We start from the raw sequence: 12,109 nt of genomic DNA, 5'->3' as shown, positions 1-12,109 counted from the left end.
TCACCAAGAGATATACAGGTTTTTATGAGTTACTATAGCATGCCCAACTTGTACAATATAGTAAAAAATATTGTTCTGTATGTATACACAAGCATATTACTCCATTAACATATGCACGCAAATCAGTCCCTGCTATTACATTATTGCATGTCGAGATCTAATGAAACCAATGTGCCTACTTAAAAAGCATCAATCATACTTTATTCCCATTTTTAACTTTCAAGCTACTGTTTGTAACCCATGGCCCCAATTATGAAAAGTGTTTCTTCATTTCTTTTGAATCAAGTTATTTCTTTTGGATCAAGTTAAAACAACAACAGCAACAACAACAGTTTCCCATCTTGTCCCTTGTCAGCTTGTAGACACTTACGTACAAAGAAAGTCACAGAATCCTTAATGATCTTCACAAAGTCCTGCATAACCAGTGAAGGAGGGCCACCCACTGTTGATGGCACTGGCTTACCTAAGCTCAAAGTCTAGGTGATGCTTTTCCTTTGACCTCACTGTTAGCATCTTATGGAATCAAAGGCTTCAGAAGAAGGCAGAGGACTGAGTGTTGCCCTGGGAAGGAGGAACTCAAGACATTTTCAGCAAAAGATGTGGTATGTTGATGTTGTGAACTACCAGTCATCAAACCCTAAGTCCCTAAAAAGAGTAGGCAAAGAGGCAATGAAGTATGGGGTCAATGAGGCCCACGGAGAATGAGAAACAGATGCAACATTGCACTGAGACAGAACTGACTTCATTCTGAATCAGTTCTTCAATATCCCCACTCTGTACGAATGTTTTCTCATGCTATTTTTTTACTACACTTTGCTTCCTATTTACATAAAGTAGTAATAGTAGCACATTACTTGAGTAGACCAAATAAGATTTGATCACTTCCTGATCAGCCAGTCGTTTCTAGAACACTAGAAACAAAACAGGTGTTGACATGACACTTATTTGCCTTTTAGTGGACTACATGCACTGTTTTATTCATTCTTAAAACCCTCAGTGAGACAGATCACATTGCTTTATTTATATAAAAATGAAATGCAGAAGATAAAAATTAAACAGCTAGCCAAGAGACTTAAAATCAGTAATCCAAGACAAATCCCAAACCTCATTCTTTCTTTCCGTTTACCATTGTGGAATATCCAGACAAGAATGTGCTGGTGAGCAAAAGTCCACTTTAATTGCTCTATGTCTTCAGACATGGTAAATTGGCAGCACTTAGACCTATATTGCAAAATGACTGTGACTTACATTTTTATTTGCAAATATTGCAATTAGTTGCAATAATTAAAGCAAGTAAGATAATTATATCAAAATACATTTTTCTGGCTTGCTTTTAAAAACAAAACCACCTAAACACATTTATAGAGTCTAAAGTAAGACTCCATTAGAATCACAAAGTGAAGACTGAATTCCAAAGTCAAGACTGAATTCCATTTAACATGAATTGTAAATTAGACCTGGCTAGTCAAAATCAGTATTTAGGAAATGTATCCATGTGGAAGGTAAAATTATACTATTAAACAAATGTTGACACTTTTTCCTGCCTGTCACTGACTTTTCGTTTATTCTTAGGAGAAAATGCTTGTTACAAACTGAGGAAAAGGATAGACCTGAAGGATAAATGGGAGCTATACTCCGAAATGGCTTGGGGTGTATTTAATCTTTCCTTGACAGATACAATCTGAAGTGTTAGACATTGCTAAGCAGTGCCTGCTGAAGTATGGTCTTCAGAGTCTCCTTGTAATAGTGTTTATTACTTCTTCTGCCCTGGCAGGAAAATCCACCTGAGACTCTCAAAGCTCTTTTTTAGCTAAAATCTATGATCCAAGATCTATTCTACTTACTGAGACAAAATGGCCATTGGGCATTCCTGAACTCAATGGAAGCTTTAAACTATAATTCTCTGGTTCTGTAAGTGTCTAAATACTAGAAATATCTGATGATTAAGAAAGCATGTCTCTGTGTCAAAGGGGAGTTTACTTCCCATAAATAAACTCTTCATGGGTAGGAGGTATCATTTTATCATTCCATATTTAAACACATAAAACTGGAATGATGTTGTAGCAGTTTCTATTGAATTTAGAACAAAGATGTTTCCTTTAATCTGATAAGTGTCATGAGTCATCTATAAACTCGTGCCTGTGACCCCACCCTCTATCTTTTCCCATAGTTTATCTTCTGTTTCTGAGCCACTGTCTTTCCTCAAGATTACTTCCTTTTGTATGTTCCTGCAAGAGCACACAGTCTGGCAATGTTCCTTGAGTCTTATTCCCTCCTCTTGTGTTTGGTTATCAGAGGCAGAATAATGATATGTGTAAAGTAAATGGTTCTGAGGCAACAGAGCTTGGAGTATTCCCTTTTAGCTGGATGAATATGGACACATTCTTTAAAATGCCTGAGGTACCTAATATCTGTGAAACGGAAGAAGCATTACTTCAGATGTATTTTGATAAAAACAAAATGTTAACAAAATACTATTGTTTCTGCCTACCCAATGAATATTTTTTAGAAAGTACTAATTACTCTGATTCAAGTTGGTAAGGAAAAATTCAAAGTATACAGCAAAATTTTAAGTTTTTTCTGTCTCACAGCAAAAATACTTTGATTTTTCTACCTGTATGATCAATGCACAATAATACCAAAACACAAGGCAAGAAAGAAATGAGAGAAACACTTTAGCTATCAATTCTAGATTTGTGTAAATTTTTTCTACCAGTTTTTCTAACGTACAAAAATGTTTTTAAGTAAGATTGATTATTTATGGAGCCCATAATGGACATGGATATCAGGCCTAGAAAACCAAAGATAGACATGTCACAGGCTGTAGCAGAGAGCCTAACAATTATTTTACTAAACAGATATAGTATTAAACTGACTCCAGATGACATTGTTGTACCCACAGATTAACGCATCTCTCTATTCTCAGCAGAAAAGCTTCCTTATGCACCAAATGGTAATTATCACAGAGAGCCACAACTGGCCAATGTGCAGAGAATAAGAAGCTGCAGAGTGCTTATCCCTGAACAGGACATGTATTCAAACTTCTGTCTCCTAAGGCTCAGGGTTCATTGTGAAAGTGCAGGCAGAGAGGCTGTAAGAGTCAGAAAGGGTGGCTGACCATACAGAAGCAGCACTTACTAGAGAGCTGGTCAGATACTCATAGAAACTTACTACAACAGTGACAGCATGCAAGTCCCATGCAAACTCAAACCAGACAGAATCTTAGCATAGACACGGGGAATTGGGTACGAAACCGCAACTCCACTTGAGGAACTAGTGGTAACTGATGTCTGCTGGGAGAGAGTCAGTCTTTTTTAAGGGTGAGACTCTTCATAGCTTGACCAGGTTCCAGTGGATTAATCCACACAGAAGGGCATTTAAGGACATACATTTGACTCTATAGACAAATAGAGTACATGAAACTGGAAAGGGGTAATAAAGAGGGTGTAGAGAGGGGAAGTAATCTAAATATGATTAAAATATATTGTACGAAATTTGTAAAAATTTAATTTAAAAAATTAAGATTGAAATTGAGTCTTACCATAAAGAATTTCAATGAAAAACACAGATTGAAATCAAACTCATCTCAAAGGGAATAAAATACAGTTTATCTGAAGTAAATATAAGTAATGATGTCTCGAGTAAAATAACATGTTCCACTATGGAAATGGGTACATGATATTTTAATGAATTTATTCATTTTTATGTGTATAACCATTTTGCCTGTAGGTATGCAAGTACAATTATATTTTGTCCACCAGGCCAGAAGAGAGCTTCAAATCCCCTGGAACTAGAGTTACAAATGGTTGTTAGCTGCTATGTAGGTGCTGGGTATGGAACCCAGGTCCTCTGCAAGAGCAGCCAGTATTTTTATTCACTGAGGCATCTCTCTAGTCCCAAGAATTTCTTAGTTGTTGAAAAAAAGGCCTAAATCCAGGTATTTAGGAAACACACCTCTGGGAACCTCAGACTAGTGAATTATACCAAAGAGAGGGAACACACTATCAGTTTTAAATGCTATCTGATGATATTCTTTTGTGTTGGTCTCCTAAGAAAACATTTTAAAGCCTTCCCCTGGTAGTCAAGGGTGTCTCATAAATGACTGTTAAGGGGACTAAAGATAGAGCAAGTTAATATGGCTCTGGATCTGCAACATTCATACTCTATGCAATCATGGTGTTCTAATAAGTTACTAGGCTTTGTAGATTAACATAGAAGTGACCCCTTCAACTAGGAACTTCATTGTGCAAACTTTTAGATTCCAAGTTTAATAAAATATTTTCTGAATTAACCTATTGAATTCATGGGTTGTTTCTCCAAACTGGCAACAAAGCCTTTGGTGAGAGGGCTACACCAGAGAGAGTATCTGACAAAATATAAAAACAACTTAGTTCTATATGCTTGTGAAGCTTTGAGTAAATAACCGAACCAAACAAGAAAGAAATTTCAAAAAAACCTTTGATAGGTAAATTTTACAGCAGTAGACATTAAAGGGGAGAATTGTAAATAACTTTCTTGAGGCCCTGCAATCAGTAACTTATCAAAGCAAAAAATCTGAGTTACTCTTAGGTACTGAGTTTGTCTGATTCTAAATTTATTATTTCAACTCTATCTCATCATTCAGTAATTTCCCATTGAATTTTTAAAGACCTTCTTTATCAATATCCTAAAGCTAATGTTTGAAAGAAATGAATTCTTAATTCATAATCTGCCGTGAATATTTTCATAAATTTGTATGCTATCAGCAATCTATAGCAGTGCTCCAACTAAAGTTAATTTTGCTGCTCAGGGACTATTTGGCTTCATGTGGGGGTATTTGTGACTGAGATGAAACATACCAAGTTTGTTTTTCTCATGTAATTGGTAGAGGCAGAAGATAATGCTAATGTCCACAAAGCACAGCATAGAGCTTCTATCAAAGAATTATGTAGCCCAAGATATCAATATTGTAAGAATGAAAAATTCTTTAAAAAGTCTGCTTCGGGGCTGGAGAGATAGTTTAGCAGTTCAGAGCAGAGGCTGCTCTTGCAGAGGACCTGGGTTTGAATCCCAGTATAAATTGGTGGCTAACAACTATCCGCAACTCCAGTTCCAGGGGATCTGACACACTCTTGATATTCTGTGGGCATTGCACGGCACAGGTACACTTACAACATGCAGACAATATACTCAGACACATAAAATAATAAAAAATAAAATACTTTAAAAAAGTCTGCTTTGTGGCAAGGGAAATAATTTGAATCAACCTTTTAATTGAAGGTAAATTGCAGAAATTGGTGAAATATATATTAATATTAATATTTTTGAAGACACTGAAAAGGTGGTAAAGAATTATAGTTCTAGAATTTTTTTTAAAAAGAGGGGGTGTGACATTCCAGACACATAATGCTACTATAACAAAAACTTTTTTACTCTAAAAACCTTTAGCTAGTTATCAGAAGAAACCATTGTGATGCTAGGTCTGGTTATGGTGGCCATTTGAGAAGAATGGAACAAATCTCAGAGACTACTCACCATAGGGAATCAGTTCCTTCAGTTTCAGATGAGAGCCAGGAGCTGTACACAGACATGCTGTGAATTAGGCTCTCATATGTTATTGTTCAGAGTTTCAGTCATTGTTGTTTGTCATTCAGACAATTTAGAGACCTCACACTTTAATTTTTATTAAGATAGTTCTGGACTGACAGCACCTAGCTTGACAGAAGCTAGTGGAAATGTCCCCTTCAAAATAAAACTGTTACATTAGGCCCCAAATTTTTTCTTGGAAATAATTTTTCAAACACAATCACTATCAAAACATAGAAAGCATTCCAACTCTTAAGTAAATAAACCCTCATCACAAAATGCTTTAGAAATAACAACCAAGAGAGACATATTCAAAAAAGCTCAACATGCTACAGGAAGTTGATATGAGCTATAAATAACACTCACTATGGCTAGTGAGCATCCCTACCCATCACTAGAAACAGATGATATCCTGTTTCCAACATATGAGCAGTTGGACCTTCCTCATTTCTTAAAGTTAATCACATTTTTCTCCCCCCTAACAGTACATTGATGCCTGTAGTCATCTAGAAATGTTATAGGCATAGTTATACATTATAAAAATTACTGTGGTGATCTTAAAAAATTATACTTTTGCATTAATTTATAACATACCATTAACCATTTACAAATCAGAAGGTCTTTATAGGTGAGGAGCTCTTGCTCTCAAATTGCAAGTCATTAACACCATGAGTTCACTCTTAACCCTACCAGACTAGTTTTGAGATATTCAGATCACTTGCCTCACTGATTCTCCAAACAATCTGGATATATATGAATTATCAGTAACTAGGACTTTCATTTCGATATTTATTATTATTTCTTGTGCCCTCAAATTATCTGTAAGTCCTTAATGTGAGAAATTACTCCCAACTCAGACTAATTCTTCCATAATTCTTGGCACTGTGTGTAACATGTAATATACAATGTATATGTTGGGAATCGTGGGTTATTACTGTATTGGTTAGCTTCTATTGTCAGCTTGACAAACTTGGGAAGAATCCTCAGTTGAAGGATTTCCATTATCAGATTGGCCTATGGCCATTCTTGCAGGTAATTGTTTTGGTTATTGATTGTTATAGGAGGGCCTAGTCCACTGTGAGTAGAACTATCCCTCAGCAAGTGGGTCTGAGCTGTATAAGAATGTTAGATGAGCAAACCAGAGAGAGCAAGTCAGTAAGCAGAGTTCCTCTATGGTCTCTGCTTCAGTTCCTCCTTCCAGATTCCTGCCCTGAGTTCCTACCCTGATTTCCCTCAATGATAGATTGTGACCTGGAAATGTAAGATGAAATAAACCCTTTCTTGCCTGTATTTATCACAGCAACAGAAAGCAAACTAGAAAAAAATGGTACCAAGAGAAATGGAGTGTTGCTATGATGACCATGTTGGTTTGGGGCAGGATTGTGGAAGTATTTGGAATTTGGGGCTAGAAAAGCCATTGAGTATCTAAGCTTAATGTGCTGTTCTGTAGGAACTTGGAAGGTAAGAATGTTGAGAGAAAAGCAGGCAATAAAGGCAAGCTGGTGTTACAGGGAGATGCTGTCCTTCAAACAATGAGGAGAGTAGACATTTCACTCTGTTCTAGACAATTTTGGACCTTTATTAGTTATTATTTACTTATTATTATTTATTTTATTTAGGCTGTAGTGTCCACTAAAAACAAATCTTAACCCCAACCTAAGACTGTGGAAAAGCATATTCTGTTTAAATATTTTATTATTTTTATTTTATGTGTATGAGTGTATTGCCTGCATGTATGTGAGTGCACCAGTGTCGTGCAAGGCTGCAGAGGTCAGAAGAAGGCTTTAGATTCCCCTGGAACTGGAGTTAAGGACAGTTTGTAGCCACCATGTGGATGCTGGGAATCGAACCCGGGTCCTCTGAAGAGCAGTCAGTGCACTGACTGCTGAGCCATCTCTCCAGCCCCTGGAAAAGCGTATTCTATGAACAGAGCTGAACATACATAGTCTGTTTTGTATGACCAGATTTGTAAAGGGTCACATAGTTGCTCTGTGTAGTGTGAAGAGACTAAATGATCATTTAAGTAAAGAAAACAATGGTCTCTTAGAATGCAGTAACCAAAAGTGCCCAATTAGAAATGTTCACATATTCACTCATCTTTCCTTTTTGAAATAGAATTTAGTTTATTAAGAGGCTTATGTTTCTACTCTCTTTAATGTAAACCTTTCCTCATTTGATGGTGAGTTAGAGAATTTAATATGAAGTAAACATTAGATCCATCCTGAATCACAGAAGAACATTAAGCTTCAGCAATTAATGCTTCACAGCACAAATTGGAACATTGCCTCATATTACATGTAGTTACTGTCTAGAAAGGCAGATTTTGTGAAATCTATGAGACAGAACTATTCTTTTCCTGAAGGGAGCTCTGGGCTTCAGGATGTGCTCTGCAATCAGGTGTTGATAACACATTTTGCTCTAGGGAGGAAGTGTTTCTTACTAAGAGAAGCCTAAGGGGCTTCCTGCTTCCAGGCTTGCCAGTGATACAGCCACCATGTCAGGAGATACACAGTCAGCTTACCTTCTCTTCCGCCCTCTTTCCAGGAGAAATACCTGAAGCAATTGAACAACAACAACAAATATCATAGTCATAATCAGACAGTATACGAGGACTGAAAATGTTATTCTACCATTAACTTGAATTCATCTAAAACAATTCCTATGGATGCTGTAACGGAGTGGCTTAAATAATTAGAAAATTATTGTTATACAGATTTGGAGAATAGAACCCTGAAATCAAGGCACCATATTCCTCTATCTTGGACATGGTACATGGGAATGTCTTCCTCAGAGTGAAGTGCAAAGTGTATTTGTGCTATTCAGTTTCTGGGGAGGAAATGTGTCTATGATTTTTTTCCAGCACGTAAAAGAATGACTACAGAAAAAAAATAAGCAGGTGTTCTATAATGTACAATATATACGATGTGTATGTTACAAATACATTTTTGTAAATTTCTTATTGAATTTCTGTGTTTCATACAGAACATCTTAATCATCTTTATACCTCCTTCCCCACTGATACTCTCCCATAACCCCCCCTTAACCTACATGATTTCATGCATTCTGTCACTTGTGTTAAGGCCTATCAAGTCAACTTAGTGTCCCCAAGCATCCCTCAGTGCACATTCATCCACCGAGTTCTAGTCAGCCTATCTAGAGTTCCCTCCCTTTAAAAATATCTGCTCTTCCTTACCCAGAAGTAATCAGTTGCCAGTAATTCTTCGAATAAGATTGCAACCTGACCTATTTCCACAGTTCTGTGCTGGGCATTCATCTGCTTGAGTTTGCTTAAGTCTGGTACATGCCGACACTATTGCTGCAGATTGATAGGAGCAAGATCCCAGCAGCTTGTAGGACTCTATTTCCATATTATCATGCACCTCCGCCCTTGGTTTTACAGTCTTTCCACTCCCATCTTCTGCAATGGTCCCTGAGTCTTGGATAGGTAGTTTAATATAAGAGTCCTGTCTAAGGACCCACACTCTACACCTTGGCCATTTGTGACCCTTTGTGTTCCTGGCCCTCTGTTGCATGCGGGAGCTTCATTGATGAGAGTTGAGAGATGCATTAGTGTCCTCTTTACCCCTGTTCTATGTTCCACAAGTCTTGAGTGTAGAGGTTGCATTGTAGATGTGCAACATAGGCTTGGGCAATTTACAGACCATATCTGTGTATGAATAGTTGTAGAACTCTGTAATTACGTTGGCAAAGAAGCTTCTTTGATGAGTGGTGACTGAAATACTGGTCTGTAAATATAAGGATCCATACTTTGCACATAGTAATAAATTACATTTGTCTAGGAATGTGACAGTCAAGGGGTTTTCTCCAATATCTAGAACCTCTCCAGCCATGTGTTTGCTATGTTACAATATCACACATGAGTTCCCTCCCATTAATTGGGCTTTAAGTCCAATTAGGTAGCTGCTGATTACCCCCGAGTTAGAGTACTACTACTGCGCCAATGTCTTTTGTTGTGCCAATCATTTATGTGGTTATTAGGCCTTAAAGCTGGAATTGGACCATCAATTGATGTTCTCCCTTAGCCATTTGCATAGCGCTCTCCAGAACAATGAGAGCCAGCCTTTAGGGGAGGTGACTTCCAGGTCTGTTCCAGCTCCATTGCTCCAAATCCTATGTAAGAAGTATGTCCTGTCTTCAGCAATAGGGCCTTACCTCCAAGTTCTGGGAGGCAATAAAGGTCCGCGGCAATAATCTGTGTAATTTTGGGATTCTCTTGGACTACCTTTGCCAGCCTCTCAAAGGGAGGTTTCTCCTGCTTGTACTATTTCTTGTTATGAAGCCTTCAGCTCTACACATGGACTCATGTAGGAATACTGTATGTATAATATTTTAGTAGGTGTTTTTTACACTAGCTAAGCATTATTTATCTCTCATGTCTCTCTTTGTCTCACCATCTCTACAAATACTTTTAAGCTAAGGAGTACAGAATGAATATTCTACTTTCCAGGTCACATTTAAAGTTAACTCAAAGCTAGATTTTTGCCTCCCCCAGCATCTAGGGGTGACATGTGTCCTTTGACTTTTGGAAACATCTCTAAGCCTACACCTTCATCTTCACATGGTGCTCTCCCCATGTGTCTCTGTACAAAATTTCTCTTCTTAAAAGGATACCAGTTACATTGGATTAAGGGCTGATCCACCATTCATATGACCTCTTCTAATTAAGTATGAAACGACCCATTCAAAATCAGGTCATATTCTCAGACATCTTGAGTTAGGGTTTCAGCCTGTCTTACAGGAAGACTTAGCTTGATACTGAAACAGTAGGAATTTCACAGAACTAACAAGGCAGAATGAGGTTGAGTTGCTTTGTGCTTCCCATCTTCTTGGCCACAAGGAACCATGCTTCTGGCTTCTGCATAGAACTGACTCAAGCTTGGCTGCAAGTGGAAGGGAAGTTATCATTTAGTAGGACATTGATGCAAAAAAGGAAATATTTCTCCATTTTTGACTTAATTGGAAAAGCTTCCTGCAGAAAGCAGTTACTACATATAAAACCGAGGAACAAGAAATCAAAAGTGAAAGTGGTTATACTCTTGACACAACACAAATACACAACACACTGGCTAAGTTCTAACATGCAAACAAAGTCTCCATCTTTACCCTGTCCTTCCTCTGAAGTCAAAACTCACACATATTCACACCTCCCCTCTTTTCTTTCTTTAAGTTCTATACCATCTAGTATTTCTTCTGTGTTTATGTGACTAAAAGTTCCTTAGATGTTCAATAGTAATCAATTTTCCTGAAATAACATAATAAATATACAAAGAAAAGCTATTGATTGTGAAGCTGCTAACGGATAATCTTCCACCATAAAAATAGCCAAGTAAATATCAAAGAAATTGCAATAGAAATATCATTCATTTGTGCGACACAGGTCATAATTTAATCCTCACAATAAGGAAGTTTACTTTAGGATTATGCTGTTTGAAAGTAGAATGGCCCTCCGCATATTGCAGGCACTCTCAAGAATTAATGATTAGCCTGTGGTTTGTAGCTCTTCACATCTTTATTGAAGAATGGTGGCGGGCATGTGGGATTGAAGAGATGATTTGTTCAATAAACATGCTCAGTTAAGAGGACATAGAAAACTATGATTTTTGGAGACTTCCCAAAACTAATGTAAAAGCACTGTGCAGCTGGAGCTGCCACTATACGAGACATGCAAATTCTCTTTGTGTTCACAGTTATTAACCCTGTTCTATGTGTTTTTCCAAGTGATTGTTCTCTTTTCAACACATCTGCATATCATGTTTGACAGGAAATTCTATTGCGTTTTCTTATCTTGTGGAATCATTTCAAATCCTCTAAAATCCTTCACAGTTCTCCATTTTGGACATGGTACATGGGAGCTTCTTCCTCAGAGTGATGTGCAATGTGTGTTTCTGTTATTCATAGGAAATATATCTATGACTTTTCCAGCACATAAAAGAATGATTACAGAAAAATAAGCAGGTGTCCTACAATGTATTTTAACTTATCATCCATGAGAAATGTTGTTAAATACTTTTAAGCTAAGGAGTACAGAATGAATATGTTACTTGCCAGGTCACATTTAAAGTTACTTCATACCTAGAGGATTATTCAAGCTGTCACTGACGTTGGCAATATTTCAAGAGTAACATTTTTTAAAGGATAAAATGTTCTTGACAAACATCCCAGAGGAACTAGATGTGAATATGTTGCTTTCAACATTACCCATATTTCTTCACCTGTTTCTCCTCCTCCACCAAGAAATAGTCTCTCAAAACAAATGTTGGAATAAAACATCATTTCCAACTCTAATTCCATGTATTAGACTATTATTCATACTTAATAGAATCATCATGGAAGTAATTTTTAAAACTGTACATATATTTTATTTCTTTTGAGGTGAAATGATAGCAAAAGATCATAAATCAAGAGCAGAGACAACCACAAAAATTCTGACCTGAATCTAAAGGTCAGAGGCTGAGAACAATTTTTGGTTGTACTTTATATTTATTTGGATTTGTATTTATTCTTTAACAATTTCATATATATA

The sequence above is a fragment of the Nannospalax galili genome, unplaced genomic scaffold (genome assembly GCF_000622305.1).
Source record: "Nannospalax galili isolate Female #2095 unplaced genomic scaffold, S.galili_v1.0 scaffold461, whole genome shotgun sequence".
Taxonomy (NCBI): Eukaryota; Metazoa; Chordata; class Mammalia; order Rodentia; family Spalacidae; genus Nannospalax; species Nannospalax galili.
The sequence above is the reverse complement of the archived record's forward strand: the minus strand, read 5'-3'. Positions refer to the sequence as shown.